General features: G+C 40.5%; 1 protein-coding gene and 2 long non-coding RNA genes across 4 annotated transcripts in view; 2 read left to right on the forward strand and 1 right to left on the reverse strand.

The window, feature by feature from the left end:
* Positions 1-20,711, forward strand: part of LOC145441998 (uncharacterized) — a 230,707-nt gene that overhangs the window by 34,199 nt on the left and 175,797 nt on the right. The gene's annotated exons all lie outside the window — the stretch shown is intronic.
* On the forward strand, positions 10,174-12,981 carry LOC145441200 (uncharacterized). Its single transcript, XR_013915766.1, has 3 exons — positions 10,174-10,743; positions 11,288-11,332; positions 12,292-12,981. It is a non-coding gene; the product is annotated as an uncharacterized LOC145441200 (long non-coding RNA).
* LOC145441204 (uncharacterized) lies at positions 12,741-14,281 on the reverse strand. Its single transcript, XR_013915770.1, has 2 exons — positions 13,290-14,281; positions 12,741-13,221 (listed from the first exon to the last, which is right to left on the reverse strand). It is a non-coding gene; the product is annotated as an uncharacterized LOC145441204 (long non-coding RNA).

Genomic DNA, 20,711 nt, shown 5'->3' on the forward strand with positions numbered 1-20,711 from the left:
TTTTCTCCTCTTGTCGTCTCCCTCTCGATGTCTTCGCCCGATCTTCATCTTAGCCGAGTTTCACCTGGTTAAGAACCAAAGTTTTTTGTTTCTATTTAGAGAGACGTATCTTTTTACATGGAGGTGGACTGGTTTGTTGCGAGGTTGTGGGTACATCTCGCTTTCTAGAACTTGATGGTTTCTCGATTGGGATCTGTGGTTTTGGTAGACCGGAAAATAACCTTCGAGAAGTCGTCGGTTTTTCAGATGGTACCGTGGATCGAACTCTAGATTTTGGAAAAATCTTACGAGGAGTTGCCGGTTTCTCAACTGGTAACACAGCTGAAGTTGTCGGTTCATCTGGAAGGGGTAAGTTCAAAGCCGAGGTTGTCGGGTTGTCAACCGTGACTTGGTTCGAACCACGTGATTCCAACCATGCCTGTAGTGTGATGTCACGGTGAGGCGGTTGGTTTTCGATAGGTGTCGTGGAATCACACTCAACGACCTCTGTCGTTGAAGTAACGAGGTCTTCGGATAGGAGGGCCTCCAAAATATCCGCATCTTCTTCAAATTGCAGTTCAAAAGAATTAGGTTCATACCCGATGGTATTAAATCTGTTCAACTGAGCCTGGGTCATGATTAACACAAATTAAAATCGAGGTATACTGATCGACGGATGATATTCGGTATGAGCGAGTGGGATTTACCAGTTTACTGAGGACCTATTTATTCAAAACTACTTCCTCTTTCCCGCCATCAGTCCCCTTCTTCCTATTTGGTATCGTGTTACTCTGTTCATTATAACAACCTTTTATTCATTCTAATTTCCGATGTATGATCACCTAATTACCGGAATTATTTTTACAGTTTCTGTTGTCAATAACTACACAATATGAACTCAACTCATACCCGAGTGATTATAGAAAATTATCTACTTCACCATCACCATTTACCTGTCTCTGATTTGAGCGAAACAGAACAGTTGGTTCACGATATCGTTGATTTAAACATATCTGATCAAATTGTTGAGAGCATCGAGAAATGTGATTTCACATCACTAACCAACACGATTCTGGGATACGGTGTGGACTGGAATGGTGTTATTTGTATTGTTGCGATCACAGCTATGAAAAGTGATGTTCATACTATCTCATTGTACACAGATGCATCATCGAAATTCTTGAATACACACTTTATCTCACTGACAAATGATTGGGTATGCTGAATTTCAGACTACACAATCATAAAACTATCATTATGATTCCATTTACTGAATTCCTGCAGGGATTATTTCAAACCCAGTCTGTTCAGGCGATTTATCCAACTTCGAAACCGAGTAACTACGCGTTTATGGTCACGTGACTAGGTCTATAAAATACGAGTAACCCACGACAATGATCATTATCTGGACATCATGGCAATGGGGAGTATATAAAAATTGACCATTGGGAAATCATCGGACCTGCGAATTGCAGTCAAGTTTGTTTCCTCCCCGAAAAAGGGGCTCGTTAGTAGTTACCTGAAAGGTGTATTTATAGACAACGAGGACAATACTATACCCTTCACTTGTTTCAACCAAGAACTGTTCAAAGCCATCGAAAAAGCTTTTAGGAAACGCAAGCGACTACTCATTAAAACAGCCTGGACTCGACTCGATAAGTTCACGGGAGAACCTACTTTGCTAATCGGTCGAAGTTCGTCTGTTACTATTCATGGCACATCAAAACACACCCCGGACGAGTACCCCGTGGTAAGCTGTAACACTATAGGCAGCGAAAAATATATTTCAATCAACGCGGTATGTATCGATCACGAGGAAAAATCCATCCCTGTCAATGGCGAAGACCTCAAACTACATAGTTTTACGTTAAGCGACGACACCGGAACTGTCAAACTCGATCAATGGACCTCGCCTGGTTTAAAAAAGGGAAAAAGTATGCACTAACGCGCGTCAAAAACCACGAAGGAAGATTAAAGATTGACCAATTAACTCGAATTCTAGAGTTAAAAGAATGATATGTATGTGTGTCTACTGTTTCACAATACACAATGGTTGATGCATATTTTCGTGTCATCTGTGATTCATGATATAGGCCTACTCAACACATTGAGTCAGTTTTGCGCTGAGCGGTTGTATTTGGTTCGTATTGTGTACGCTCACGGATTGCTTTTCGACAACCTGTTGTACGGGAAACAATTCGCGATATAACCACTATAGTAATTCAGTGGACAGGATACCATAGTCATTTGTCCCAGCGGAATATGTAGGTCACTATACATTAAAAACACCTGTTTTCAAAACCGATCGTGGAAAATCAACCATATGCACGTTATACAATGTAATTACTTCGACGAAATACACAATCGCGTCCATGAAGCACCACAATGACGCTTTTCCGAAGCTCCATAGCCCGATTTTCGACTGCTAGCTAGCTCAAACTGCACCGTTTCTGGTTTCGAAATACAACATTTGTGACTTCCGGTATTTTACGAATCACCAGCGATCGATTATACTACTGACATATGTGAGGATTGGTGTGAATGAAACCAGTTAACAATGTTTCTATGTTTACGATTGATTTAAATTATTACGTGGAATAAATATTATTTTTTGTACTCCAACTTTGTAATTGTGTAATAGCAACACATACAGTCGGCAGCTTGTGTTAGCAACGTAATTCAATGCGTTCAAGCAAACATTTGACTTAATCCGCCAAGTATTTCCTGCTTCTCATTCTCAGAGAAATTATTGCCCACCTCTAGCTTCGTGGTTCTCAAGTAATTAAAGGTTAACAACGATACTGAACTGGATTTCATTCTCCTGGGCAACGCATTAATTTTCATTTTATCTAAAATATCAGACATGAGTCGACATTTCAAATTGACGGGGTTTCGAGTTTGAAATGGGACAGATTTCGATCACAAAAAACTCACAATGGCTACGACACTGATAGTAATGATGGCTCTGAGCTAGCAATTGCTACACATTCAACAGAACAGCGGTATCACGATTCACGCAAAACGACGTCACATGTGTTCAAGTTAAGTTGTTCGGCGACTAACCTTTTTTCAATAGTGCAACTAGAACTAGAACTACTGGACTTTTAAAATCTAGATCTAAAACCGGAACTGGAACTATTCACTTTTTAATATCCGCAACTGCAACTAGAACTAGAACTTGTCCTACTCACTTTTAAAAATCTGCATCTAGAACTACAACTATCCAATCGTAAAATCTGCAGCTATAACTGCGCAAAACTCCGTTAGTTATAGTTGACCGTCAACTACTAAAAGGATAGTTTGTACCAGTCTGATTTGAATAGGTTTATCAATTGAACGATAGCCTCAATACTGTTTGGAGTCAATAATTAGCCCCTTGCTGTCATATCGACATGGTTCCGCTTGGCTACATTCTCCAAATGTCTTATATTTTAGACCTATAATGGGCAGTGTTCGTACATGTAATAGGGGCTGTTCGACTGTCTCTTCTAACATGCATGGGTGGCCCCAGCCATCTTCGTCTCAAGTTTTCAGATCAATTAAATGTGAATTAATATGGTGTTTAATACAATTACAAGCCCCGTTCGCGATTCGATTTCCCTGAGGTTGTCATAAGAAATAAATTTGGGCAATATACATTGAACATTGCTTAGGGAGAGGCAGGTGAAATTGAGGCAGTGATTTAATAAGTTGTAACTAACAATATTGACAATATATTAGAGTGGAGAAGATTAACATACCACAGGCCTAGATTAACCTCGTTGCGACAGACTTTCAAATACGGAATGGTTATCTGAAAGACATTCGCTAAAGGACGACGATTTCTCGTTATCAAATGAAGGAAGAAACAATTTATTGAAATCAGAGCTGCTGTTGTATATTGAGCTATGTAGCAACGATAAAAATATCTGGCTGCTTTTCCTGTTTGCATTCGTCAAACCATGGTTTGGACTATTGTGCGATACCAAACGCATGCGGCCCGCAGACGTTTATTTTCCGGCCCGCAACATCTGCGATGTTTACACTAGTCAACACATGTTTTTAGGAAGACAAATTAAGTATAGTGATGGAGGCTCTGAAGGGCACTGATTCCGAATATGGCCCTATTTTTTCAAATTGGCTCTTGTTTTGGAGATAACCCATGGGGCTGTTTCGACTAAAATCTCCCGTTTTCGCTGTAATCGCTAGATAGAAAATCAGCCCAGTCTTACGATAAAGTTTACAAATTCAGTCTACTTGCTATTGTTACACACAGAAAACTCTTTCAAATCAAAATACAGCAACAGTACTGTATTCAGGGGTATTCAATTTATCATAGTTATGGACCAGGGCTTTTCAAACCGCGGCGCGGGGGCCGCATGCAGCCCTCAGACGATTATTTTGCGGCCTGCGACAGCCTTCATTATGAAGGCAATTTCTGCTGGAACAGTGTTGTTATGCGTCATATTTGTCGAAGAACAGTAATTGTAGCGAAGTGTAGAAGCTTAAAATGATACCATAACTGTTTGTTCTGAAGTTGTGGCCTATATATGCTCCGATCTTATAAAAACGTTGATAGCTAGGTGTCAAGCCCAGCAATCCACACTTCGAGGCATTGTTGAAATTGCCGAAGGCGTCACAGGCACATTATTTAAAATTGCTTGGAATATCGCTCAGCCCAAGAAATCTGCTAGAGAATGAGTGGCTTTAGTTAAACCTTGACGTATTGTGCGAATATTCGCTGTTTCCTGATTTTGTTGACAACATCACCTGATAAATTTCGGAGTTGTCTGATTCAACTGTGACCAGAAGAGTCGTAGTAATGTAAGTCGATCTTTAATAGCATATACTAAAAACAATTGCCGCCCAGACTACTTTAGCCTAGCATCGACTCCACACACATCGTATAGCTAATTATCTAGGTGCATTTTACAAGACTGAGGACATATTTCCCGCAGTAAATCCTGACCGAGCATACGTAGGTAGAGCACCAGCGAAAAACATCAACTTGAAAAAGCTGACTTCTATAACTGTTGGCGCAAAGCTCCAGCCATGGAACTAAAGGAGAAGGGTTTGCTCGGAAATTGATATTGATATTGGCCTCTGTAACGAAAATGTTACCGTGATTTTATACTTGCTCGCTTACGCATTGAAACAGAGAGTTTAGTTTTCTGGTGGAAGGGTTTGAAGGTGAATATACAGATTTGGCAACGAACTCAATGCATTTTCCATGAAGAGGTTTACTTGCGCCGCCGTCCATTAATGCTTTAGAAATGCATGTAAAGGTACTGAATGCCCATTTACGACTGCTAAATAGGCTACAGTAGCCTAAATTCATTAGTAACCCACAAATACTTAGTAATAATGTTATGAGGCCCGCAGCGTGCCCGCGCTACGATCGTGTTGTATTTAAACTTTGACTTACTTCGTTTACCAATAATGATTGATACAGGTGACGATCAGTATCAACCTAGAGGCGACAGAAAAGACGTGAACACGGTGATGAACTTTTATGGTCCAGCAAACATAGCAGGCGGGGACGTAAACACAGGAAATGCTATCGGAACCTGGAATGAAGGGGAAATTCACAACGAAAATCACGGATGCATCACACGAGTAACAGGAAAAAAAGTTGCAACTTCTGACGGTACTATTTCAATGAAGAATTTGTTCTATCTTGTGGTTCTTAGTTGTAAATCGGGTCTTGCCCATATTTTGGTATATCGATCGCACATTCTAGTCCGTGACGCACCTGGTCTCACAGGCGGAAAGCGTCACGCAACCTTTCATCAATAATAATAATTATTATTATAATAACAATAATGAAGATGAGACAAGAGCGGCATTGCGCGATGAAAGGAATTGCAGTAGACTCCGGTATCGTGCATTTATGTGTATCTGCAGAAGAACATATAATTAGTCCGAAATATTCAGACGCGTTTATAGCATTAATGACAGACGTTTCCAAAGCTGTTGCATCAGTAATTCTGGATCAGTGTAATTCCTTTCTTAATCAACAGTGGTGGACCGGCGATTGGGGTGGTGGTGGCCAAGACTTCCGGGGAGGGGGGCGATATTTATGTGATCGCAGCTTCTGGGGAGCTCCGTCCACATACTCCCCTTTCGTATCTATTGTTACCAACTTAGTTTTGGTGCGCTATATGGAACGGGACAGACTTGGACAACTAGATAATTCTAGATGTCTAATTTCACTAAATTAGAGCGAAATGCAAGTAATCTAATTTTAATCAAATTTGTGAAATGTTTCTATGTTCTAATTTCAATCTAATTTGTGAAATGTTTCTATGCTCTGATTCTAATTCTAATCTAATTTACGGTTTTCCTGAAAATGCCTCTTTTCCCATTTTGTAAAGAGAACATCCCTCTCGTGCAGGGAAATCCAGTGGAAAGCCGCCATCGCATTGCTTACACCGTACAGTCATAGTATAGGGTTACCATACACCAGTGATGAGCGGAGTCTGCTTTTCGAGACTCCGAGTCCCTCCGACAACCTTGGTCTCTGAGGCAAAGTCCCTCCGACTCCGGGGATCTCAATCCCAGACTCCGAGATAACCCGAAGAATCTTGTCCAGTTTCCGAAACATATTCAGACCATTGTCGAAGAACCCCAATCGATGTTTTCGATAGCCTGTCTGATATTCATACCAGTTTTTTAGTATCCGTGAATTGCCGAACAGTCGCAACATTACTTCTGAGGGTCAAGTTCTCTTCAACAAAATGGGCAGTCAAGCTAATAGAGCTGCGACCCTTTAGATCGGTCCACATATCTGTGGTGATGCCAGCCAGCCCATAACACTTGATAGCAACTCTTAGTTCCTCTGACAGCTTCTGCTTCAAAGATAAAGCCTCATCCAACTTACGTTTCGCTGTAAATCTGGATGGCAAAACGTCTTCTGCACAACACCACGGCAAACCGGCACTAATTCGGTATTCTCCACCCGGCGATCAGTGTTCCCCATGATCACCTTCTCCTTTGATTTCTTGCTTACTTTTTTGTTGGACAACTGCGATCAATTCTTCTTACACGCTTCGATATGTCTTCGAAGATGCGACGTACCACTTGTCAACTTGTGATGCTTTAGCTGAGCATTGCAATTTTGACACCTCGCAAACCCAGTATACTGGCCGTTATTATCATGCAGCATCAGAGTGAAATCCTTCCACACGTCACTCTTTTTCTGCGTCTTTGTGAGTAACTCACTTGACGTCGATGGTGCTTCAGCCATTATATTAAAACGACGAAGGAAGACCAGTCAGTTCGAACTAACTACCACTAACACCACTGAAATCGACGATCACATCACAGGTTTCAGTAAATTAAGTTCCGCATCGCCATGAAACAGTTGATGGAACTGCACTGCACTAAATATACATGATGCATCACTGACGCACCGATCGACGCTCCTTGGAGTTGACTAAATGACCAGTGGCTTCCAAGTTTGAAGCTGATACATGATATCTGGAATTTGGAGTCTGAGACAGACCAGCAGCAGAAACTTGATTGCGGTGCTGATTTTTCTTATCACATCAAAGTCATTTCTCAATCAAACCAAACATTACATGACGAAAATTCAGAAGAGTTCTGGATGACTGACTACGTCAATCAATATTGAAGGAAGCGTAGTTGAGTTGATGCGAGCAGAGCAGACGGTTGAAGTTATTTAGTGTGGCTGTTCAGAAATGCAATCATTAAATCATGTAACACATTGCATAAGTTATTATTGTTTCCATCCAGATACTTGCTTGTTGTATGTATATTTCTCACAGATATAAAGGTATTATTGATGTAACACTTATTATCGATATCTCTCACTGCAAATTGCAAGTACGATGACAGTTGCGAAAAGTTATCACAAAAGTGGTATCGGATATTATCTTGTTTCAACTGATACCAACGTTGGGAATACATTTTCATAAAATGGACCTATTACTATGTTGAATGTCATCAGGATAATGGGATATATTCCGTTATGATCATGAACTTGCTGGAAGAATCAGTGTAGCTAAAGGCTGTACCATAGGGAAGCCCCGCTGTATGTTGCTGATTGTAAATGTTTCGCACAATTACTGGGGTAGCATGAAAATTAGTCACGAAACAAATATGCAAGGAGGAATGTAATGTGACTATAGAAGACTGCAATGACAGCAACGTGAAAGATTCTGGAGATCTTATCTCATAATATGGTGACATTCAGCAGTGGATTCAAAGACTGCATCTCAAGGCAGGGAGCAAATGATGCACTGCGAATGATATTGGGTGCCTTCAAGTTTGTGAACTACAGATACTGCTCAACGGAAATGCCTTGCTAGATCACTAGGTTACTCTCCAGTCCCTGCAGTGCAGATGGCTGATTTTTATGCACTTGGCAATCATTTTTGCATGTTACCCGTCATATTACAACTTTACAAGGTGTCAACTGTCTGTGTTTTGGTTTGTAATCAATAGTGTCTTCTGGTCAAAGATATCGGGGGCAAAACTTACAATACTCCGTAAAACTCCGGAAAAATATCTGTTGTAAACTCCGACTCCACTCCGGGTATCACAAAATTGGCAAAACTCCGCTCCGAGTCCACTCCGACTCCGCTCCGGTGCTCATCACTGCCATACACCCTCTTTCAAGTGGATATGTGAATTGTGTGCTCCTCACTTTAGTGACAATCCTGATGAGAGGTCAAGAAATAACAGCATGCTATACAGTGACTAATACAAATTAGCCCACCCGAAGATGGATCCTAATTTATAACTTGCTTTAAATTTTCGAAAACACCCCTACATCAACTCTATACCAGTGAATCTGATCACACGGGATGAGAAAGGATAAATGTTTCATGGTAATATGTAAAACTACTAATATCAATGACGAAATTCATTGGCGAAACTGATTTTTTTTAGCATTACCAGTGACCACTCACGATTTTGGTGCGCATAGTATGCGTACCATTAAATAGATTAGTCCTGAGCTCACCAGAAATGGACATACAGACACGTTAACCTGGGTATTCGGCGTCCAGCTCGATCATTACGACTAAGTCCTGGAATGCGACCGCAGGCTAAACACGAGTAATCGAAATGCGGCCGTGAATGGCAAAAAGATTGGCCACCTCTGCATTAGTCATAATCTTGCGTTATCCCTGCGTATGCATTGTGATGAATACAAGATATTTAACTGTCAACGCGGACGTTCTAATTTTATTTACTACTGTGGTGATGGATAATATAATCTTTTTTTAATGTACTCAGAATTGCTATGCGGGCCGGATAAAATCGTCTGGCGGGTCGGATCCGGCGCACGGGCCGTATGTTTGATATCCCTGGCCTAGTTTTATAAAATTTGTTAAGATACCTCCCATAGGTCAAATACCTGAGTATGACGTCATAAATGATAGAGACGTGCGTAACTTATATAGGTGGTACGCGAGCAGTGCATAAAACCTCAAAATGGTACGTGGGTGGAAAAAAAGGCTTGGAACCACTGTTATAGATGATCTCAATAACAATACCAATAACAATAACAATCTGTTGCTGTTGTACACTGACCGCAATGTCACTAACGAAAGCCGAAATTTGATTAATTCATGAAAATGAAAAAAATACATAGAGATAAGATTTGACGTGATAGAGCAATTCCGACGACAGAATCGGATTCAGCAACCTAACATTAGCGTATATCAATGGATAAAATTTTCGGAACAAATTATCTTTGGAATTATTAGACCAGCGTAATTTTATTGGTCGAAAAGAGCTTCTGATTGAACGAAAATCGAAAATTACTGGATTCAAGTTCACCAAAAACTCACTAATTCTGTATTACAACAACCCAGGTTTTATGATAGATGATTTCAATAACAATATTTGATCTGTTGCTGTTGTAAGCTTACCGTGATGCCACTAATGAAACCCAAAATTTGATTAATTTATGAAAATGAGAAAAATTCATACAGAAAAAATCTGACGTGATGTTGAAATTCTGAGTACAGAATTGGATTCAACAGCCATAAATTAGCTTAAATTACTCATTAAAATTTTTAACTCAAATTTTTTTTTTCGAAATTTGTAGACCAGTCTTATTGATAAAAAAAAACATCAATGAGCCTGCAATAAGCTCACAAGAAAGTCGTTAAGATGTAGCCTAAAGCGTCAGAAAGTAGCTGCTGTACAATGGGCTTCCCTGCGACCTTAGAACAGCGAGAAGACTAAGGGTGGAGGCCAAAAATATAGATCAAATAAAAGATCTGGCGATTTTGCACGTTGCTGGATTTTCTGCGGACCAGAAAGGTAGATTAGTAAGATTCTGCCAGAACAGACTGAGTATAGACTGCTGCTTCTTGATCCTGGTCGCCACCAGGATTAAAGTCTAGATTAAGGTACACAAGCATATAAATTTGGCGAGGTTTGTAATAGTTATGACATTGTAGATTGAAATTGCTTATCTGAGGCTCATTATAAAGATGGTGAATATTGCATGTTAGCGATATTTTGTTACCGGTACTCAATTGTGCTTCTCCTTATTGACTGATGATTATGTTATTACAGAATGTTTAATGATAATTGCATACAAACTATGTAATAAACGAGTTCTGCCGTTCTCTTGCATTGGAAACAATCAACCAAGCCGTGAAATGCCACATCACCAAACATGGCAAAAAACAGAACAGCAATTGAAGGTTGCTTCAAAACAAGAGAAAGTCTCAAAACTGAAAATGACAGAAGGCCTTCAGAACATTCAATGGTATCTGACCCGGTGACGGTGCTATTTATTGCAAGGTAAGATTGTAGACATTAATTATATCCATAATATGGCGCATATCAGTAAATTAATGGTTAAAGCTGTCATACCAGCACAGGTTCAGCCATTTGAACATCATTTTGAAAGTGATTCCACCATATTGTTTGTAGCTACTGCAGAAAATCAATCATGTAAGTTAATTTGCGAGAGAGTAATGAGAACTTGTTCGATACATTGACCACATCGAGAAGTATTCCCCATGATGAAGATCGGTTCGTGTCAGAGGCAACTCTTCTCGTTATTTTCATCACTACTTTTTGCTAACATATCAATTGTACAAGTGTAGATGTATATTATATCGATTTCTTAGCCGGTGGTGTATTGAAGGGAACGCATTCACAATATCGAACGTTCTTGTCATACATTCAGCGATTTTATAATGAGATTTTTTGCTCATCGTCGAATGATCGGTTTCAGTATTTTTCACCGTCACTAGCAAATATGCATGTGCAATTGGGCATTGTACATGTGTAAACATACGTATAGCCTCAAATCCTTCTGAAACATTCACATTTTTTTCAGAAACAAGGTACATGGAATCGCAGTCAACATGCGTGACAAGACCTGGTATGTAGCTTATACTCATTTGGATTTCAAGTCGAGCTGACATTTTAAAATATACAATCTTGCAGTTTCGGAGGGTTTGGCAAACTTTTGCTCCACTGTCCCAACCATCGTTATGTAAAAATTTCCCACTTTTACTTAGTTTTCTAGTGTAAATTGTATCTGCGAACGATAGAGTTGGAAATGGTGTTTGACTGCTCGAAAGATTGCTGATTACCAGAGCAATGCACATAGTTACAATCCTGTAACAATTGATATAAGATGGTGTACAATGGAGCCTGACTGATTATATCGCTTTGTCGATAATATAGACTCGATATCACTCTTTGAAAGAATTATTGGTATCGGCTATTGGAAATGAATATATATGGGCAGTTTTCGTGAGGTCACAGCATGGTGATAGGAAGTCCATAAACTATAATCTTTGACCACTAGACTGAGAATATTGATATATTACACTCTACAGGTGTCCTGATACAGCCTTTCTAGTTTATTTCCTGTCCAAGTTTAGTATTGGCTGTTCAAATAGAAGCCCTGAAGTTTTTCAAATGCGCATTTTAAGGTATTCCACACAATTTGAATATAGGCTATAGTGGTTATCGGTGAAGGAGTTAGATATTGGTTTTATCGGTATCGGCCCAAAACTCCAATATCAGTCGGGCTCTAGTATACAAATACAATACAATGAAAACTACCAATTCTGCACTCTGTGATCAGCTGGTTGCAGAATACAAGTTTTTAATGACTAGAGACTGACCGATTATGGGTTCACCGCTCATATCGATTGGATACCACACTTGGAAACGGATATTGATATCAGGCATTAGAGGAAAAAATATCAGCCAACAAGGCAAGGAGAATTTCCAAATGATTTCTTTGTGATTAGCTTCCTAATACAAGTTTTAATTTAATCATAGGTTACTACCTCATCGCAGAGTCAATATGAACTTCTTTTAATTCAGAAAAACAATAAGCTGAGAATTAAACTGATGGTGTCCAAGATTGAGGAGCTCAAAGAAAGAAAAGACATGAGAGACGAAGAATGATATTTCAGAAAGCAAGAATTCAAAATGCGTATTGAAGAACATGCGATAAAAATGGAAAAATATAGATTAGAACTTGGACAATTGAGGAATTAGTGACATATGTAATGCAATATTTCTTTGTTCAATTATGTCAAGTTATGTAAATAGCCGAATACGCATTTTCTGAAAAGCAACATTTCTTTATAACATTTCATTGTGCATGCCTGCCAAGTGTTCCTCGCCTTATAGGTATTGTCGACGGTGCAAATATTTCGGTACATTTTTTCAATTCATATTTGTCAATTTGAATACAAATAATGCGACACCTGCTCTTTGTTTATTATCTACAGTGCAATGGTAGTTGAATCTTTCATTCCACGAAGTCATGCACATTTCATTCTCTTTATTATTTTTACACCAGCACGGTTTACTGTGCTTGTTAAAATTTTAAAATAAACATAATTAGTAGAAATATGTGTTCATCTTATTTTCAAGATAGGCTATTGCGTCAGTGTATCCAACTTCAGATGTTATATCCGTAGCTTCCTCGGGAGTAACTGCAATATCAGGAACTGGCTCATTGGTTTTTGTAGCAAAATTGTGCAAACATATTGTTGCAATGATTGCCAGGATGGTGTTTTCGATTTGCATTCGCATGTGATTTAGCAACATCTGGAAACGCTGTTTGAGAACGCCAAATCATTGCTCGATCAGCACCCGTGTCTTTGAGTGCATATAGCTGTATTTTTTTTCTTGTGCAGCCTGTGGATTTGTTAATGGAGTCACCAGGTACATTTTTAGAGCATAGAGCCTCTGTCTCCCAGCAAAATACCATTGTATTTTTTCTGGCCGAGCTTGTATTTTAATCTGGAATTTGAAAAAGTTCTTGAGTCATGAGTACTCCCTGGCCATCGCACAACAGCATTAGTCACTACCGGTATTCTCTTGGCATTGCAGTCCATTTGACAGTTCGAAGAAAAATATCCTTTCCTGCAACGATAAGCTTTTCTGGTACAGAGTCACCTGGGGACTTTATTGGGATATGGGTACCATCAATGCAACCGATGACATTTGGAACTCCACCTATGTCAAAGAAATCACTCTTTGTTTGTAACAAATCATCCAATCGTGGGATAAATTTTCTCTATTCTCTGATAATGCCCAAGAAATGCAGTGGATGATTCGGCGTGCAGTTGTCCGGCTGCCACCAATCAAGTCAGCGTCTGTTTGTTGAAAATGACCGTAGCAAAAAATCGGAGAGCACAGAGTAATTGCATCATGTGGTGCAAAGCTTGGCACCGTACATCCAACCATGGGCTGTCTTTAATCATGTCCAATAGAATTACCATAGCTCCCTTGTAAAATCTGTAGCGGTCAACGAATTCATTTTCTGGGTATTTTACAAATGAGTCCGATATGTTTGCCAAGTAATGACTGGGCATGACAATTGTATTCTAGTCGTCCGAACTGCCATCTACGATGTCCAAAATATCCATACTAAAGACAGTAATAACAGCAGTACCAATTTGCAATGCCGTCTTTAGAACTTATAACTGTGAATAAACTACAGAGTAATATGCATTAAAGCTGCAAAGTGGCTTCAAATCAATTTCATAAGTCTACCTAGGAAACGATGGCATTCATAGCACATGACCAAAATCGACGACATTGCCAATCAGCATTGCCAAAGCATAATATTTACTACGAAGTCGATGGGTTGACATGGCAACCTTTCACGGATCACTACATTTTGCGTCATTTTGACGCAATAGCGTCCTACATCCTGGATTTGTAGATCTACTAACTTCGCACGAACATCCAATGTTTTGGCGTGCGGATCATCTACTTCTAAATCGGGAGATCTTGGAACTCGCAGATTAGGCGAAAATCCAGGATGTTTTTACTCAGCTTTTTGGCCTCCACCCTAATAATCACGAAATCACAGACCTTGATTGGTTAATCAGCAGAGGTGGTCAAAGTAGTCACCGTCGCTACTCAAGTAGAAGTAGAAGTAACGCCGAAATATCTACTCAAGTAGAAGTGGTTGTTCACAAGTAAGTAAGTAAGTAGGTATTCTACGCTTATTTTTGCCTACAAAACTGAAAACTGTCAAGTAGAAGTAGAAGTAGTCTAAAATTATAACTATTTGAAAGTAGTGTGAGTAGGAAAAATCTACTTCAGGTACTTCAAAAAGTAAAAGTACTTCGTTACTGACCACCTCTGTTAATCATCTTACTTCAATGATCACGACCGCACTGGCTTGCTGATTATGTGCTTCTACTCATTCAAGAAGTTTGCTTACGGCAATGATTTTGTCAGCGCATTGTGGGTTGGTGATATAATAATAAAATGTGACACCTGGTCAATAAATGTTTCAGTTTTAAAAGTTTGTAACGATATGTTTAGGGTTGCCATACGTCCGGAATGTCACTGCTAAAACTACGTCCGGGACGAATTCCTGAAATCTGTCTAAATGTCCGGAATTTTAAAGATTAGAAATCGGATCAAAATGTTTTTGTCAATTTTTGACAGATTTAGGCCACTTGAAATTTTCTTCACGCCACGCCATCAAAAATATGCAATCAAAAATTATTAAAAATATCCATCATTTACTGAAATAACTCTAATTTTAATCGCAAGTAGGGGAGAATGGTATATCACTGGAGTCGGTTGAAGCCATTTAGATGCATTAGTCATAGATATTGGCCCGAAACCTGGGGTCGTCTGTCTTTAATCTCGGGTTCGCGAAGATGTTGAACGTAATCAGCTTACAAAATAGGCCGTGAGTTAGTCTGGGCAAAGGTGCTGACCGTTTTCAGTATTTAGCTTATCTAATTCTGAGGTGAGCCACAAAACATTTTCAAATAACAGATGGAGTCGCAATCATGAATGGTTGAAAACCACCGGATGTGAAAACTGCTGGTTCTGATCTGCACATAGGCTAATAATTAGTGTTAATCGTGTGACATGACATGACTTTACGATGCATAATCCCGATCCTCGTATTTTCGAATCATCGTCCTCCACCTCTAACTATTATCATGTGAGCGGAGACAGGATCACAATTTTATAGTAATACATAGAAGACGCAATATTATAGACTGATTTCATTCACAAAATTTAACGACCAGATGCATTTCAAAACCAGAGGTATATACTAAGGACCAAGAAGTTGCATCGATTTGTCTATGTTGAGCTCAAGATCAGTGTTTATTTGGACGGGAGGAGCCTGAAAAAATGTTCTTTCGATACTGGTTACAACACACAATCACCTAAATGTACCGACCTAACATTATACCGGTTCCTGCTCCGTCTGGTGACCACCTATGGTCGATAGGCAAAGCTTTTCTAGTGTGACGTCATATCGTACTCGCCCAAACGTAGCAGACTAAAAGAATATCTTTTGTGAGACGCACACAGAAATTGTCATGGCTTTATTCCTTTGTGGATGCGCTGGGTGACATTTGCATAGTGGGCCCGGATTGGAAGGTCAGGCCCATCCAGCGCGGCTATTGACAATGGACGAATACCCTAAGTTTCGGCCAAGGTATTTCTATGGTATCACATCTCGTGGAGTTGCGTGTTGGCCGAAACTGTCTTTTGGTGTGTTGTGGGATCGTGGCGCGGTAATGACCGCTTCCGAAATGCATGTTTCCTATAAAATAGACTACGCAGGTTTTTCCTTGAAAGGAAGAGGTATGCATTTCAAACCCAGCTATTTGCTGAAGCAGGCGTCACCAACCGTTTTGAAACAAAAAGCCATTCTTGTGTAGTTGTGTACTGATTATTGTGACGACCGACGGGTTACCACTTACTCCTGCCGTTTATCCGTGTTCAGTTGGATTTCTTCACTTAGAGTAAGACAATCTCACTCACCGGGACTCACACCAGCTCTTCCGGGCTCAGTTGCGTTGCTGCAGTGCGCACGGAAGCGCCAATCTCCGCGTTGAGACTCGGGAATATTATCTATAGATTCCCATTCAGCCGCCGCGTGGGCGAAGACAAACAATGCCCCGAGCGACTGCGTTCGTATGTTCATTGTGGTCGGCCGACCCATGTTCAACTGCTACTCATATGAAACCAGCTTCAACTTTCAAATCTCTCATTTCGATATTTGCTACATCGCAGTGGTGGCCCTACGAACGGGGGGGGGGGGCAAGGCGACACTTACCGGGGGACCCTAGTTGTATCTAGCCGTAACTTATGGGGGGGGGGGGCTTCGCCCCCCAGACACCCCGTTTCCATATGTTATTATTATCTATATTTCACCACGGCAAGGTTTGGCCAGGTGCTGGATTCGGCCATGTCTATTTTGAATGTGTGCAAGGATATACTACATCAAAACTAAGTAACATTACCGCATGCATAGACGTGATGATTATCGGGATATGGTACTTTTGTCACAAATGCAGAGATTTGATGATGATTGACACATCTGTACGGAATCCTATTCTTGCTTTACACGGATTTGCATGTTTATTCGTTATTATCATTGAAAAAGGCGCATAATCCAAATAGGGGGACCCTTCGACCAGGTTTTTTTTATTGAAACACTGTGAATTGACGTCACATATTTTACAACGGCAACATGGTTTCACAGTCCACGCTCGTCCTCAAACAAAACTACTCCATCAACTTCAAAATACATATGATTGTAACCTGTGTATAATTATCAATGATCAGCAGCCTCCTTTGGCACATGTAAGGATCAAGTTTGATGCAATTCGACATGCAGTGTATTAAAAATGAGAATTTATTTCTAGTTGTCCTTGCTCAAAACGTTGATGGCAACGTGGAATTGAAAGTGACCGACCAAGGAAAAATAGAAATCAAACAAACCACACAAAACTTCATAACGCCACGCAATGAAGGTGAGTTTGGTTAAATATTTCCTTGTTCGGACAGTTGTATATATGGGCGTTGTATTCAAATATATGCTATCCATCAAATATGCCCATAATGAATTGTATCGTTGCAGTGCCATGGCCGACTAATCCAAGCATCGTGCTGTGTAATTTGCGGCAATTCGGTGACATCGAATCCACGTAAAAATGCAGTAGTTTAGAATGTATGATGCCCCGTATAGCATGGTCTAATTCGCACATTTACGTCTCGCGATACCAGTACGGTAGCCTAGCGACGGTCATCCGTACGTAGGCTCTAGTGCGGGGCGGATCGACAAATTATTTGGTCCGACTCCGATCCTGTTCCACAATCCTCTGGTCCGACTCCACTCCGACCGGATACTTGAAATGAGCGATATCCGATCCAAAAAAACTCCGATAATATTCATGTACGACTAGCTATTAACAACAAATGCAGTAGCAGGCAATGGGTTCAGGTTATATTAAAAAAAAAGGAACATGGCATTGAAACTCACAGCTTTGTATGGAATATGAAAACTACACAAACACTACATAAACACTCCCAGGCTGGTATCAAATACAAAAAGACAAGGTAGGCTACATGGTAACAAAAACTCACAGGTTTGTATGGGATATGAAAACTACACTCACAGGCTGGTATCGAATTAAAAATGACAAGGTAGACTATATGCGGTCAACGACTTGCAACGAGATATTGTATCAGAAACTTTTTCTATCATGTCAGTATCAGACAGAACTATAGGGCAGTGACTATGCACGGACATCGAGGGCTGTAACGTGTGCTGCAGGACAGTCGACAACATGTGGCAAGCACATGTCAGTCTCTGATGTGTTGTCAGTGCAGATCTTATATTGCTTGCGTCATCTGTTACAAAATAACAGAAGTCTAGCAGAGAGCTAGATAGTCCAATCTCAGTGCAACATTCCTGGATTTTATTTAGCAGATTTACACCTGATTTCTGCTCCTCAAACTTTGTTGCAGATATTGCTACAGAGTGCAACTTTTCCTCGCGAATGTAATGGGCTGTCAGTGACATGTACGGTAATGTCTGCTATTGACATCAGCCCACATATCCGTGGTGAGCTCAATCATCCCATATTCGCCAATAGTCGCTTTCACAATGATAGATATTTTTTCCTTCTCCAGTGCAGCACGGCTTAGAACTTCCCTTTTAACGGTATGTCTGGATGGGATTATTTCTTCTGCATTCATTCGACCATACACCGACCCTATATCCATAAATGTTTGAGCAAGTTCGACAAAACCATTACCCTCTAAAGATCGGAATGGTCTCAAATCCTTTACAATGAATGATGTGGCTGCTTTGACCAATTGTACCTTGGCCTTAGTCGGAGCGGAGCAGATTGTTTTTGTCAGAAAGGATGACATTGAACGTTGGCCCGCTGATGGTATGACTTTCGATACACTGCATCTGGTTTTGATATGAGTGGCTTAATGTGTTGTGCCACTGTTCTTTCTCTCATGCTTGAATGTCAAACCACCATGCCGACAGAGAACAAATCCTGAGTAGTCACCGCCCTCCTCACTTCACTGGTGCCAGGGCCAGTTGGTAAGGCAAAACTCTTCCACACCTCACTTTTATTTCCCTTCACATCAACCGCGTTTGGTTTCCCTTCTTCATACAAGGCTTTTGATATTTTCGATGATCTTATAATAATAGGATTACCAGCCATCTCACTGCACGCTAAGGAGACCGCATCGACCACATACAGTTGAAACAAGGATGTTGGAGACTGTAATAAATGCTTAGTCATATAATAAATGCTGCGATTGAATGAGTTAGCATAAATTTGGGTCATGGCTCAGTGATTTTACAGATATGGCTTGGTTATTTTCTCACTGTGGTCGGAAGTTACTATAGTCATGCTGTGGCCGGATCAAAAATATACTGATCCGGCTCCGATCCGGCTCCGGCCGTAGCAGAAAAAATACTGATCCGGCTCCGATCCGGCCCGACCAAAATTGAAAAAATCCGGCCGGATATCCGATCCGGCTCCGGTCCATGCCCCGCACTAGTAGGCTCCTATATTCCCTGTGCTCAGTAAATGTTGGAGACGATTTAGTACAATGGTCTAATACAGGGGTCGCCAACTCAAAACGGGTCGCGGGCCACTTTTCAAATTTCGTAGAGGTGGCGGGCCGCATGAATTCGATATCGATGAAAAATAGGCAACAACGTCCTAAAACTCTACGTCAGTATTACTGTGAGCTACCTAACATAGGCGATGGGCATATTGATCACAAACTACATAACATTTTAATAAAGGATTACAAATACAACAAAAGATCATTATCATCAATTTTATTTTATTTGAACTGTGATCTGTGTACGATACCTGGAAACGATTTTCAGCGACTAAGGAATCGATATTGGGACTAGCGAGATACGTGACTAGCCGAAAGTCCATCTTCACGTAAAGCTTGACATTGTGGCGAAACCCGAAGCCAGTGGTTCTCAAACTTTTTTAGACACGCCCCATTTATGATACTCAAAAATCGTCAGATCACAAAATGCAACCAGAATGCTAGCAATCCCAACGTCTAGTTTAATGGCATGGAAGGGTATGACTGTTGAGTGTTGATAAGAGAATTCTCTAAGATTAATTCCCTCTAAGATTAATTCCGGACTATACACAGAGCAATAACATTCCACCGAGGCAGAATCAGCTGATATGAATGGGCATTCTGTCTTGACTTGCAATAGCCCAAACACTGTCAAGACCGAGACGCTTAGAAAACTGCTTAGGGCTGTGGTTCCTAAAACTGGGACGCGAATTTTTTTTTCAGTTGAGCGCATCTCCGCCTCCACTTCTCATTCTTTCGCGACTGCCCATTCATATCCGCTGATTCTCCCTCGATGGAGTGTTGTTGACATCACCACAGCCGTTTTTGCTAGTGACGAATAGTGATATTGGGCACAAGAGAATAGCTTATTTTGAAACAACAACAGTAACATGCTGAAACTGTAGTCAATTTCAGTATTTCAAATTGGTTTTCTTAGATTTCTTCCGAAATCTCAAATCAGGTCGCGGGCCGCAGAATATGACTCGTCGGGCCGCATGCGGCCCGCGGCCCGCGTGTTGGTGACCCCTGGTCTAATATACCATCCAGCCACCTATATAAATTATCATAATTTTGATGCACCATTCATAGAAGAGGCAGAGGGCAGCTTTGGGATATGCTTGCAACACTTTTATAAATGCAATTGTCAGGACATCCGGGCATGCATATTTTTGAAGTGACAGTTATTTGTATTTTCACCGGCCAGTTGGATCATGAGGATGCTTCATGCAATTTTGAAAGTGGCCAACGGCGATCAACTGTTACATTTATGTGAACCATCTGCAAGATCAACTTTTTAAAACTAGTTTCTCGAGTAGGATAATTTTGATATGTCTTTGGAACTGATACCTCTACTTAGATCGACTGGAAATTAACAGCGTTACTTA

The sequence above is a fragment of the Botryllus schlosseri genome, chromosome 1, assembly GCF_051294905.1.
Source record: "Botryllus schlosseri isolate E-star chromosome 1, Bs_hap1, whole genome shotgun sequence".
NCBI classification, from domain to species: domain Eukaryota; kingdom Metazoa; phylum Chordata; class Ascidiacea; order Stolidobranchia; family Styelidae; genus Botryllus; species Botryllus schlosseri.